Source organism: Canis aureus, chromosome 24, assembly GCF_053574225.1.
Source record: "Canis aureus isolate CA01 chromosome 24, VMU_Caureus_v.1.0, whole genome shotgun sequence".
Lineage (NCBI taxonomy): Eukaryota > Metazoa > Chordata > Mammalia > Carnivora > Canidae > Canis > Canis aureus.
Genome location: NC_135634.1, coordinates 10,613,070 through 10,627,579, shown reverse-complemented (window position 1 = coordinate 10,627,579; position 14,510 = coordinate 10,613,070). Strand labels below are relative to the sequence as shown.

Genomic DNA, 14,510 nt, shown 5'->3' with positions numbered 1-14,510 from the left:
CTAAAAGTCCATTGTCTATGTGGCAAGCACCAATGCTCTGTGATCTGCTCAACGGGGAGACCAAACCACAATACCTGGTCTTCTATTCTTGCCAACATTCTCCTGCCAGAATGGAGTTGTGTCAAATAATGTACATAACATACTATAAAACCACGCATCCACAAAGGTGTGGGAGGGCCAACAGAAGCTGAAACCAGAATCATAATTTAAGACTTAAAAGAACTCTGATATTTTAGATAATAAAACTGTACCCTCACCTGGCTAGATAGAGGCAGAAAATATAAATTAGTGCCTGAATCCCGTTGTCATGAAAAGATAGCACACGGGATAGGCAGGCTGACAAGCTAGTTTCACAATTGTGGATTCGCTTTAAAGCCTCTGTTTCTTCCATCTGTAAAATGGGGATAATGATATTCCCCTTCTACTCCCACACTGAGGTGTGGTGGGATTTAATGAGGCACTGTTGGTAAGATGTTTTAAGTTCAGCTAATGAAAGCTCTGTGCAAGCGCTCACATTATTACATGGACCCTTCACGCCGTGTGTATTTGGAGTAAGTTGTTTGGCACTACTTCATAGAACTGCTAAGAAATGTAGATATACTAAATGGTCTTCTCCAAAACTAAAATTAAATCACAACAGAAAGGTTGGCCCAGTTACTGCCTTGTCCTAGTAAGACCTCATGCCTAATGGTGTCGACATCACTTCCCTCTGAGTACCACCCATGGGTACCAATGACCTATCACACCTTATTTTATCCTCTTTTTTTTTTTTTAAGATTTTATTTGAGGGAGAAAGAGAGAGAGCACACGCATGCATTTGTGTGTGCACACAAGCACAAGCAAGGGGAGGCCCAGAGGAGGAAGGAGAGGTACAAGCAGACTCTGCAGCAAGTGGGCAGCCGCACACAGGGCTTGATCCCAGCACCCCAAGATCATGACCCAAGCTGAAACGAAAAGTCGGACACTTAACTAACTGAGATACCTAGGTGCCCCTCTAAACTCTTTTTACCCCTCAAATCAAGTATCGTCTCATTTCCCTGAGGTGTCATCCATAATGTGAATTCTAGATGGATAACCATGGTGTTAATGCATGAGTTATATGTCAATTATATCTCAATAAAACTGAGAGGAAACCCCAAAATATGAGGAAAGGTAATTATATGCTGTAGAGCAGCAAACTGAAAAACAGATTTTTAATACTATACTGAAATGACAAATCATTAAAAAGGCATTTCCCCAGTGGTATACTAGGGAAAGCTGACAGTGCCTTGTGAAAACTGATGGTGAAATTTTTAGGAATTTTTTGAGCTAGTTGTTAAATACAGCCATTTTATTTATTTTTTAAGATTTTTATCTATTTATTCATGAGAGACACAGAGAGAAGCAGAGACATAGGCAGCGGAAGAAGCAGGCTCCCTCCGGGGAGCCTGATGCAGGACTCGATCCCAGGATCCCGGGATCACAATCTGAGCCAAAGGCAGACGCTCAACCACGGAGCCGCCAGGTGCCCCTAAATATAGCCATTTTAAAAATTAACTTGTATGCACCTAAAATTTTTAAAATTATATTAAAAACAAAGCTAATGAATTCTCAAAACTTATCATTTATAGCAATTTTACAATTATGTACTCTCTTGAGGTCATTTATATCTACTGTTTATGGCTATTGTATCTGTATGGTAGAAATGTAGTTCCCAAGTGAGGATGTTTCGATTTAAGATTTTCTGGCTCTATGATGGTGTGAAAGCAATTCTCATTTAATAGAAGTGAGACTTCAAATTTTGAATTTTGATCTTTTCCCAGGGAGTGATATGCATACATTGTGATTCTGTCTGTGATGCTGGGCAGCAGCTGACGATCGCAGCCAATCACGTGATCAAGAGGGGCAACAACCTGCACAACCGACAACCATTCTGTCCCATTCAAGCATTCTGATTTTCACTTTCAGTACAGTATTTAACAAATTACATGAGATATTCAACACTTTATTGTAAAATCGGCTCTGTGTTAAATGATTTTGTCCACTGTAGGCTAAAGTAAGAGTTCTGAGCACATTTAAGATAGGCTAGGCTAAGCTATGAGGATCAGTAGGTTAGGTGTATTTTTTTTTTTTTAGATATTTATTTATTTATTTATTTATTTGAGACAGAGAGAGAGAGAGAGAGAGGCAGAGGGAGAAGCAGGCTCCATGCTGGGAGCCCGACATGGGACAAGATCCCGGGTCTCCAGGATCACACCCCGGGCCGAAGGCGGTGCTAAACCGTTAAGCCACCGGGGCTGCCCAGGTTAGGTGTATTAAATGCATTTTCAACTTACAATATTTTCAACTTACAATGGGTTTATCAGGCTGTAACCCAATTATAAGTCAAGAAAGATCTGTATTATATAAGAATGCACTACTTTGCATTTCTTCCCATCTGCATGTTCAGTGACGTCCTTTTGGTAGCTTGCAATTAGCCACATTAGGAGTTATTTATACCACAGAAACTGGACTGCTACAAATCAGGGCTCCCGCTTCCCCCAAAAGCCAGTTGCCAAACATTTACTAGTACACCCTGTCTAGACCCATAAGGACAAAGAGAAGACAGGAACAAAAACAACAGCAAACAAAAAACATCAACAATATTCTCGAAACTAAAGAAGCAGATGAATAAGAGCTAAATAATTTAGCAGAGAAGATAAAGCCAAAACCTAGCCCACAGAAAAGGAAGCCTATAAGAAGCAAACAAGCTACACCACAAAACCTTAGAAACTGAAATTGGTTCCCTCTGTGCAGAACGTGGGTGCAGGTGTGCTGAAATTTGTGCAAGGGGCAGTGAGACTCCCCACGTTTCTTCCTGCACCTGTGCAGCCAGGCCACTACCCCCACCCAGTCCTGGGAGAATAGGTTAAATCTGAGATCATCTGGACAGTGACAACAGCTGACAGCTAGCACGTGACACAGTACTGAGACAGGATTAAATGAGTCTGCATTTTGGTTTGCAAGATCCCACGGTCCCCTTCACTCTTGGCTCCCAGAATATTGGTCATGAGGCTTACACCCCACAGGCGAAGAACAGATGATTCAGCTCTAGAGAAGCCGACCATTCCAACAGAGAAGACTTACAGAGACTGACCCAGTAGGATTCCCCCCACCCCACCCCACCCCACCCCAGACATCCAAAATTCCTGCATAAGCACTGACAGGGAGCCCACTGGTCAACAAACTTCACCCATGCACACATCCTTTTAGTGCCAGCAGTAAATCGCCTGACATTGGGGGGAAGCCTCAAACATGAAGAAAAATTCCTTCCAAGGTCAAGTAATATAACCAGACAAGTTTTCAAGTGCAAGAACAGAATAAAGACATTTATAAGGTCTCCAAACCTTTACCTGCCACAGGCCCTTTTCAGGAAGCTATTGGAAGATATGCTCCAAGGATTGACCAAGATAGAAGACAGGAGCTCCAGAGAACAGGGGATCCAACATAGAAAAGAAGGAAGGAGAAATCCTAGGATGATGCTGAAGCGAGGCTCTCAAATTGGTAAGTACAGTGGGCCCAGGAGGAACCAGCACTGAGTTTGGAGGAGGAAGACAGCTCCAGGAGGATGTTCTCATGGGGAAGGAGTCATAACAGAGAGATTACCAACATGCTCACCACACTGGGGAGAGCTTGGGGGTGAATTACTCATAAATACCCCCAAAATTACAGTTAAATAGACAAGGCAATCATTGACTCCAAGGGGGCAAAGATGCACAAGAGCAGACATGTAATTATAGCACACTGTAAACAATATTCACAGTTAAAGTAATGCAAATACTGACCAGTGATTTAATCAGATATTGTGATGTCCCCTACTTCATGATATTCTACAATGCACATATTTTTCACATTTTCACACCTTGAAAGTCAAACTGAATCTTGTAGCCAAAGTGATAAGAAAGTATTGGATCATGGTTAATTGAAAGCAATTCTGCTCTTTGGTAGTGACTCATAAAGAATGCTATACTGTAGAATAGATGACATCTAAGATGGGAAAGAAATACAGGACTGCTGTGGGAAGTGAAGGAGTGTGAGTACCTGTGTCTGGGGAAGGAGGAAAAAGCTAAACCCTTATCTTCCACAGTAATGTCAGTAAATGATTTCTAAAACTCACAAGGATACAGCCTTATAAGCATATTACCTGAAATGCTGCAAGTACAACTAAAATCCCAGACTGCTGGTGGCTCTGGGAATCACTAAATGGAAGTAAGAATGGGCCAGGAGGCTATTGTGTTGTGACTGTTTTGTTTTTAGATTTTATTTATTTATTCATGAGAGACAACAGAGAGAGTGACAGAGACATAGGCAGAGGGAGAAGCAGGTTTCTCACAGGGAGCCTGATGGGGGACTGGATCCCAGGACGCTGGGATCATGATCTGAGCCAAAGGCAGAGAGAGGTTCAACTGCTGAGCCACCCAGGTGTCCCTGTGATTTATGTCTTGTAAACATATGAATTTTTAAACTATATATATATATAATGTATATACATGCACACACATATATGTATTGGAAATAAATAATATGTATAGAAATAAAAGTAGTACAACGAAGCTCTCCATTTCAAGCCTCTCCGGAGCCGAAGTTTTCAGGCTGTGACGATCAAAAGGGATCTTTCTGATCTCCCCTTTCAGGACAAGGGGTCCGACCCTCCCCTCCGGTGCCGGCCGGCTGCAGAGGTGGGGCTCAGGGGACGCGCATCGGGACCCCCAGCCGCCTGATTTTTCACTCTCGGGAGATGAGCTCGCTGGCCTGGGGGGGGGTGGGGTGGGGAATGGAAGCCGCGGCGCAAAGGACACATTTTCAAACGCTCGTGTTACCCCCGAGCCCTCGAGAATGAAAAGGGAAGCCGGCGGTTTGGCAGGTGCGAAGCCCTTTCCCACAGCCCGCGGTTCTGGAAGCCCAGCCCCCCCCCCCCCCGGGGTTAGAGCCCTGGAGCAGGAGACGAGGCGCCCGTCCCGGCTGCCCCCGGGGAGGAGCGGGTGGTAAAGCCGGGGAGGGACGTGCCTCCCGGGAGGCGAGATCGCCTGGCGCTTCGGACGCGGGTCGGGCACTGGGGCTCCGCGGCACCCCGGGCCCCCGGCAGCACCTGCCCCCTGGGGGGAGGGCGGAGCGGGAAGAGGCCCCGGGGCTGCCGGGGGTGGGCATGAGCCCTTCGGGAGCCCTTCGGGAGCCCCTCAGGACGCCTCTCGCACCCCGCCCCGCCGCCACGGCCGCGCCACGAGCGCCAGGGGGCCAGCTCCGCGCCGGGCAGGTAGACAGCCAGACCCGCAGTCCTGCGGCCGGATTGGAACACGCGGCCCAGCAGAGGGCCTGCAGGAGCCGCTCCCGGGCTCGGCTCTGATTGGTCAGGCCCGCTGGTTCAGCATTTTAAATATCACGCCGAGCAACCAGATCTATCCGGGAGAGGCCAGGAAGCCGACTTCCTGCAGACACCCCTGCACCCCCTCGCCGGGCCTCCTTTTCTCCCTAGCCCAGACTTGGCCCGTTTAGAACACCGGGGAGTATCTTTTACCGCAAAATGCCACCCCCACCCCACCCCCAACCACCACCGTCTGCCAGAAGAGAAGCCCTTACCTCATTCCCTGGGGGACCCTGGTGCTCCAGACTGCAAGGACATTTTCTTCTGTGCCTCTTCCTTTTACTTCCCTAACTTGTTGATCCTGACGAAATTAGGTGAAAATGGCCAGGGAGAGCGTCCTAAAAGGGGAAAATAAGGTTACTAGGGGCAGAGTGCAGCGCCAGGGCCAGGTGCAGCTGGGGAGAAACAGCCAGGGCCCGGATGATGTGCAGAGCCCCGGCTTACTGGAGGCCTCTTGGTACTCACATTCTTAAATGCTGGCTGCCAGAGGCCCTCTTCCCGCCCACCATTCTGGGGGGTTCCTGTCCCTGCAGGAGGGGGATCACAGACCCCTGGTCCTAATGATATTTTGGCTCCTCTTACAGAGCCATGGGCAGAGGACTGCTGTTTCCCCAGAGTGGGAAGTTTAACTGGTCCCTTGCCCTTTGGCGGGTTCAGGTGTCACCGATGCAGTCAAAGAAGAGGCCCCCGCTCTGCAGGCTCAGTGAGGGCCTTTGGCACTCATCCCGGCGCATCATGATCTGGAAACAGTTCGGTCTGTTGCATCTATCTCTGCAGAAAACATTCTCATTTTTCAAAATTGTGAAGACTTGGGACAATGGAGGAAATGGCCTTTTTGGCTTTTGTTTCTGTTTTGCTTGTTTTGCTTGTTTTTACATAAAATCAAAGGCAGACTGCAGAGTGGAAAGGGTCAGCACAGTAAGGACACAGAATAAGTCCTTCATCCGCTGGCTGTCATCTTTTCTTGAAATGAGAAAAATATTTGCAGACTGCCTACCTCAAAGAGTTGTCATGAGTAGCAAATTTAATCCAATTGCAAAATGCCTTAAGAAGTATAAAGTAGCCATATGAATTTAAGTGATACTGGTTTTCTCTTTTATTCCAGCAAATTCATGACTATGTGTGGGGAACACTTGTGCAGTAAAGTCAGGGCATCACACAATTAGCAAAGCTTGCCTCTGCACACCCAGCCTCGGTTCCCTTCTGGTCCACACCCCATGGGAGGTCCTTCCCTCCCCGGATACCCCACTATGAGATATCCTCACCAGCTAGCCACCATGCTCCCACTGGGTATTCAGGACAGGGTCTCCCTGGGTAGAGGTGGGTGTCTGTGAGGCCGCTTTCCCAAGCAGAGGGGCTTCATTGCATCAAGGACCCCACCATCCTGTTGTAGCTCAGCTGGAAGTTCTGGGTCTGCCAGAGGAGGCGGGTAAGACCAGATGACCAGGGGCAGAACCCATGTAAAGAAGCACTTGTTCGGCCTAGAGAAGAGGAAGCCAGTTTAAGGGCCTCGGGAGAAGTCTTAAAGGCCCTTCTGTATTAGAAAAAAGATTAAAGTATTTTGTACAGCTTTAAGAGGTAGAACCAGGTGGGCTCTGTACCAGGATTTAAGAGGTCAGATTTTTTTTCCTAATGATTTTTTTTTTTTCCATGAGAAACAGAGGCAGAGACACAGGCAGAGGGAGAAGCAGGCTCCCTGCGGGGATCGTGACACGGGACTCGATCCCAGGACCCCAAGATCACAACCTGAGCCAAAGGCAGATGCTCAACCACCCAGGTGCCCCTAGAGGTCAGTTTTAAGCCATCTTAACCATTTTTAAGTGTACAATTCAATACAATTAAATATATTCACATTACTATATGACAGATCTCTAGAACTTTCTCGTCTTGCAAAACCGAAACTCTATACCCATTAAACACGAATTTCTCCTGCCCCCCCCCCCAGCCTTTGGCAAACACCTTTCGACTTTCTATCATTTTGACTATTTTAGACACTTCACGTGAGTGGAATCACATCGTATCTGTCCTTTTGTGACTGACTTATTATACTTAGCATGATGGGCTTCACATCCATTCATGTTGTAGCCTGAGGCAGGATTACCTTCTTTTTTAAGGCTGCATAATATTTCACTGTGTGTATATGCCACATTTCATTTACTTATTGACATTTGGGTCATTTCCACCTATTGGTTATTGTGAATGACAGTTTAGTGAACATAGATGTACAACTATCTCTCTGAAATCCTGCTTTGAATTCTTTTAGATACATACCCAGAAATGGGATTGCTAGATCATATGGTAATTTCATTTTTAATTTTTTTGGGAACTTCCATACTGTTTTCCATATGGCTGTACCATTTTACATTCATACCAACAGTGCCCAAGGGTTCCAATTTTTCTGCATCCTTGCTGACAATTGTTACATTCTTTTCTTCTGATAGTGGTCAACCTAATGGGTGTGAGATGACATGTCATGGTAATTTTTATTCACATATTTCTGATGATTAGTGACATCAAGCATTTTTTTATATGTTCATCTTCTCCTGAATATCTTCTTTGGAGAATAGCCTATTCAGGCCCTTTGCCCATTTTTTAATTGGGTTACTCAGGAATTTTGTTGTTGATTTATAGAAGTTCCTTATATGTTCTGGTTATTAAGTTCTTAACACATATTTGATTTGCCAGTATTTTCTCCCATTCTGTAGGCTGCTTTTTCACTCTATTGATTATTCCTTTTGATGCATAGAAGTTTTTAAGCTTGATATAGTCTCATTTGTCTATTTTTGGTTTTGTTGCCTAAGAAGACATATTTCTAAAGAAGTTTTTTAAGTGATATATTTACAGGGTAAACAAACTTCAAAAGTGAAAGGGGGCTGGGTAGAGAGAGACAGCGAAAGATATGTACATATACATATAAACATACCTAGATATATATTCATATACATATGCACATAAAATTCTCCTGTCTACCAGATACCCCATCTCATCGTTTTCTTTCCCAGAGGCAAGTACAGTTGCCAATATCTTTCCAGATAAAACCTTAACATATATTTGTGTGTATCCTTCTTTTTGATTACATAAATGTGACACATATTATTGAGACGCTTTCCTTTTTTCACAAATCAACAGCGCCAGGGACAAAAGAACCAATGTAAAGACTTCCCTATCAGTACTTGAAAATAGTTGAATTTGTTAACAGCTGCCTGATATTCCACAGATCAGATACTCCATAATTTTTTTAATCAGTCCCCTGGTTAAACATTTAAATGATTTCCAGCCCTTTGCTGTAATGAATAGATATTCATTGGATATCTTTGAGCCCATGGGGACTGTATCTGTAGGATGGATTGTTAAGAGTGGGATTGCTGGTCAAAGGCTCTGTATATTTTACATTTTGATAGATATAGCCCCATAGAGCGTAGAGTTTACCCCAAAGTTTGAAGGGATTTTGTCAACCAAAACTTCCCAAAGTGCTGTGCACTACTTTAGGAGGTTGTGAGTGTCTGAAAAAAATCAAGACCAGGTTACAAATCAACTTGTCAAGAATGCCATTGTATATATTCAAGCATTATAAACTTGTTGACCACAAAATTTCTTCCAACACTGATATGATAGCTTTCTAGTCTAGGAATTAGCCCAAGAGACTTGACATAACTTCATTGAATACTGTTCAATGGTAAAGCAAGATGTTGGCTTGATTTGCACTGAGAGGTGCATGAAGGATGCACATTAATGCAACACTTGGCAAGAGAGGTCCTTGAGTAAAGCAATGCTCTAAATTAAGGACTCCCCATGCTATGTTTGTACCATGTGGCTCTGGGCATGTAGGTTGAAAGGTATCTGGAGGAACTCCTTCTTGTCCTTTCCATCCATCATCACTCACGTTGTGCACATCCAGGACTCTACATATGGAAAAGTGCTCTTTAGCAAAGGTGGCCAAACAGGGAGTGCTGTTTCACTGACAGCCATTAGGTTGGGGTCCCCAAAAACAGGGCTGTGACACACTGGTGTGTTATAGTACAATGCAAGGAGTGTACTTATTGCTCTTGCTAATTAAAGAACCAAGGTTTCTCGGGGATGGAAAGTTCCCTACCTTACATCAGCTCATTTAATTTCCAGCAGTTGATTTTTTTAGTTCTTCCTTTTGGAGCCACCAGATAGAAAATTTTTCTTCTTCTACATTCCAGATCTTCAAGATATCTGAGAACAGCCAGTAGAGGCGCACTCCGTCTTCTCTTCTTTGGATTTCTTCCCCTCGTCTTCCAACCATTTCTTATGTGTCATGTTTTCCAGATGTTCACTGTCTTAAATTGCTCTTTCTGAACACCTCCCAAGCAGTCAAAGGCCTCCGACAGTGTGCTTCCCAGAACTGGGCCTGATCCTGGCCAGGGAAGGGTACAATGAAATCATTTTCTTGTTTTTCTACACTTTCTTTTAACAGTGGAGCCTAAAATCAGCATGCCAAGGATCTTTGCTTTGGCCTGTCATACATGCCTTTCCACTTTGGGGGGTAAAAGCACCCTGATTTCCCATTAGTGAATTAACCCTTCTCCCATTCTGAGAAGTCTTGAGTGCCAAAGATTTTCCCTGGGCCCCTCCTACTGGGAGGATGGAACTGGCGCACAGAACCCCATCTAGGCCATCCAGACTGGTTCCTAGGCTTTGGAGCCTCTGAGAGAATAACAGAAAACACTGCGGCTTAGACGTTCTGATGGGGGAACATAGAATCTGCCCATTCCTTCCTGCTAACAGCCTTCCTTCTTCCTGAGGCCTGGCTCTTTAGCATCCAGCAAGCAACTACTCCATATCTTTCCAGCAAAGTCCTTTTCCAGTAAGTTCATCACAACCTCTTTCAATTGCTTGCCACCCAAGAACTCTGATACCATCAGAATGTCCTGCCCCAGCCCCAGTGAGGGGTCACCGTGGGCCATGCTCCTAAACCTGTTCCTTAGGCTGTTTCTATTCATGACACCCTGGCACCAAATTAGTGCGGTTTTTGTACCAAGTCAAACAGTTCTCCAACTCTCTGGACACCAGGGAGGTGTTCTGTGATTTAATTCTGACATTATTTCTCCAGAATTAGTACAGAGTCCACAGCTTCACGTTCAGCCCCATAAAGCTGCCCCCACTTCAGGTGCCAATAGCACATCCTGGGGGCCTCCCAAAGGCTGCAAAGTTTAGGGGGTCCCACAACGCCCACCTCAGATTCCAGAATTTTCTATTACGGCTCACAGAACTCAGGGAAATGGTTTATTGTAAAGGGCATTATAAAGGATACAAATGAGGGACACCTGGGTGGGTCAGTGGTTGAGCATCTGTCTTTGGCTCAGGGCGTGATCCCAGGGTCCTGAGATCAAGTCCTACATCGGCCTCCCCTCAGGGAGCCTGCTTCTCCCTCTGCCTGTGTCTCTGCCTCTCTCTGTGTCTCTCATGAATAAATAAATAAAATCTTAAAAAAAAAAATTTTTTAAAGGGAAACAAATGAACGGTCAAATGGAAGAGATGCATGGAGCAGGGTATTGGGTGGAGGGAGGGCAGGGTAGTAGAGTTTCCGCATCCTCTCTTGGTGTGCCACCTTTCCACACCTTGATGTGGTCATTGACCTGGAAGCTCTCTAAACTTCATTGTTTATGGAGGTTGTAAAATTACCCAAATACGATCGATTAAATCATTGGCCATTGGTGGTTACTTCGATCTCTAGTCCCTCTCCCCTCCCAGGTCAGGGGTTAGAACTGAAATTTCCAACTGTCTTATCACAGAGTTGGTTCCTCTAGCAAACAGATCCCATCCTGAAGCAATGAAGTCACTTCATTAGCATAAACTCAGGTGTGGCTGAAAGGGGCTTGTTCTGAATAACAAAAGAAGCTCCTCTCCTATCATTCCTGGAAATTCTAAGGGTTTAAGAAAATCTTGTGCCAGGAAGTCTGGGTGGCTCAGTGGTTGAGCATCTGCCTTGGGCTCAGGTCGTGATCCCAGGGTCCTGGAATCAAGTCCTGCACCAGGCTCTCCACAGGGAGCTTGCTTCTCCCTCTCTGTGTGTCTCTGTGTCTATCATGAATAAATTCTAAAAATTAAAAAAAAAAAAAAAAAAAAAAAGGATAACCGATTGCATGTTGATTTGGCTATTTCACCATCAAGGTCTATCCCAGTATTTGGCAAAGTGTTAAACAGCCCATGCATACTGGCTACTCACTCTCTGCCACCTCTCAAGAAACTTAGCATTCACAGAGGTTTCCCAGATGGCCCCTACGCAATGGTCCTGAGGTTCAAACCCAAATCTCCCTCCGAAGCCAGGGAGAAATGAGAGATTTCCGTACAATTCATAGCCCACAAGTGACTTGTGGAGAGGAGTCGTGTGTCCAACTGTTCCCGAAGACCTGGGAGGAGAGGCAGACATTTAAGGCATCAGATTACTGGTGGGACAAAGACCTGGGTGGGAAAGGCTGCACCCAGCTAGGCTTCCCTCAGCATCCTGAGCCCCCTGATCCTCCCCGCCCCACGTGCCAGCGTCCACGTCTCATGGCCCCCTCCGTCCCCATTCAGAGGTTATAGGAAAGACACCCCTGCTTTCTCACTGTGCCTCCTCACCCCAGCTCCCCACCTTGCTCCAACAGACAGCTCTTCCGGGAGGGAATTAACAGCCCTGGGAATCCGACATGCCCAGAGAAAAGACAGACATTGTGGGAAAATGTAAGTTATATTAAGATAAATTTAGGTATGGCTTTTACTGGAGCTTTTTTTTTTTTTTTCTCAACCCAGATTTGGTAGTTTTAAGATCCTAATTTTATAACCTCGGTCATGGGGAGAACCTCGACTGATTCCTATCACTTTAAACAGCCTTTTATAGCCTCAGCATCTAGAGAACATTTCCTCTTCTTTTTCAACATATCACATTTCTTGGCAGAGCCATCTAGCAGAAAGCACCAAAATTTTTATAATGAGGATAAAATCAAAATTTCACACATCAGATTTGTCTTCTAGATTGTTTCTTCCTGCTACATCTTTCCCTATTTTAACTTTGCTTTAGTGGCCAACGATTTTAAATTTGATTCCGGCATTGTTCAATCATCTTCTAGGTTTTCGTTGCCAAAGGGCATTTGCTCTTTGCTCTGACTTTCAAGTTGCTAAATTGAAACCTTTGCCAGTGTCATCACTCAGAGCTCGGTTGTACTCGGGCAGTTGTCACCTCCCACTCGAATTCCGGGGGTGAACTCCGCAATGGCCTTCCCACTCTTCCGGTCTCAGTTTAACTTGGCTTCTCACTAAGACTTTTCCATTTTAAAACGTGTGCTATATTCTTGATTCCAACGTAAAGGTTTGTTTGTGATTGTCTTTGGGAGCAAAGATCAAGTTCAAACTCCAAATACTGCAAGACACGCTGCAGGAGCCACAGAGACGCTCTCGCTTGACTACCACCCCAGGCCAGGAGGCCCAAGTGGCCTTTGCCGCTTCAGCTGAGTCACCAGGGTCCCCCCAACCATGCTTTTTCCCCCTGAAAACGCTTTTCCGGCTCTGCTCAGTGACTAACTCCATCACGAATGTGACCCAGTTTGTTTGGCAAGATGTGAATTTTTTATGTTTTATTTTTTTACTCACACTGCTTTTCCTGGTCACGACTCTCTCACAGGCATTCAGCGACTCCCTGGCACGGGCACCGGCTGGCCCTGCTGCCCAGCTGGATACATGCTTTCTCCCCAGCTGTTCCCTTTGCCGCCCTCCTCTCCCCGGGAAATCATACTCCATTTGCTTTTCTGCAGCATTTTGATACCTCCAGAGTCTCCTTAAAATAGATAAACACTCCTCTCCAAGGGAAGTTGCAGGGCAGAGCCCACAGATCCGTGCCCGCTCAAGAAACTGCTGCAGAAGGCAGCTGGGTGAAGAGCAGAACAGCCGGAGTCGCCGCGGCCTGGGCTGCTTCTCGTTCACAAAGCACTTGGGACGCGCGCGTGGTCTCGTTTGATAATAGACGCGGTCACCCATGGCGCAGGTGTAAGTGGTCCTTCCAGTTTTCAGAGAGGGAACCGAGGCTCAGAGATGAAGGACGCATCTGAACTGGAAGGGAGGGCCCGCACTTGAACCTGCTCTTTTAAAACCTGCTGTCTCATTTACATTCAATAAAACGCGCAGATCATCAGTGCCGTTTGCTGAATTCTGACAAATGTATATGCGTATGTTACTCCCCCACCCCCCGGAAAGGATACAGAACATTTCTAGGGGTGCCTGGGTGGCTCAGACGGTTAAGCGTCCAGACTCTTGATTTCAGTCCAGGTTTTATCTCAGGGTCCTGAGTTCAGGCCCCACGCTGGGCTCTGCACCTAGTATGGTGCCTACTTCAAAACCAAATCAAACATTGCTATCACCCAGAAAATCCCCTCAGGCCCTCTCCCAGAAAACCCTCAACCACTTTCTGATTTCTCTCCAGAGATTAGTTTGCCTGAACCTAGTCTTTTGACCCCGAACTCCACATCCCATCTTTTCCATGTCACCATGTCACACCTTTGAAATGAAAGGTCGCATCTGGCTGGATTTCACAGACACAGGACTTTGGGAAGCCAGACCATAGTCTCTCAGTTGAGAAAGCTGGTCGACTGGTGGGGTGGACCTCAAGGCTTGCGGTTTCTGGAATGGATGGAGGGAGCACGATGCCCAAACTCCATTAACACCCCATTTCTCAAGTACACGGTAAAATTGCACTCACCACCTTCGGGCGGCAACAGCACTTCTGGTACTTGGGATTACTACGGAAAAATTGTTCTAAGGCTTAAAAGAGAGGGATTGGAATCCAGTTTTGAGATAAAAACACCAGACTCCAGCCCACACTTCTAGGCCCTCCCCCCTCAACCTTGAACTCCACCTCAGTATCTGCAGCCGCCAGCTTGCCCGCAACTCCCTGAATTCTTACATCAGACTTTTCACACGACTTTTCATGCCCATCAGGCATGAATAACCTGTAAACTGGGGAGTTTTGCAACAGGAGGCCTCCAATTTAGGGGCAAGAAAAGCAAAAGAGAAGAAATACTAAAAGCCAATACTATTGCTTCCAAGGATGTACGGTAAATGGCACTGATTGCTGAGTCACATTAGGTAGCATTCCTACCAGGTTTTCATTAATGAAGGGATACTAAATACA

General features: G+C 45.7%; 1 long non-coding RNA gene across 1 annotated transcript; it reads left to right on the top strand.

Annotated features, from left to right (window-relative positions):
• The first annotated feature begins 2,245 nt into the window (after nt 1-2,245).
• On the top strand, nt 2,246-10,843 carry LOC144295762 (uncharacterized). Its single transcript, XR_013362858.1, has 3 exons — nt 2,246-3,522; nt 7,042-7,169; nt 9,568-10,843. It is a non-coding gene; the product is annotated as an uncharacterized LOC144295762 (long non-coding RNA).
• The last annotated feature ends 3,667 nt before the right edge of the window (nt 10,844-14,510 follow it).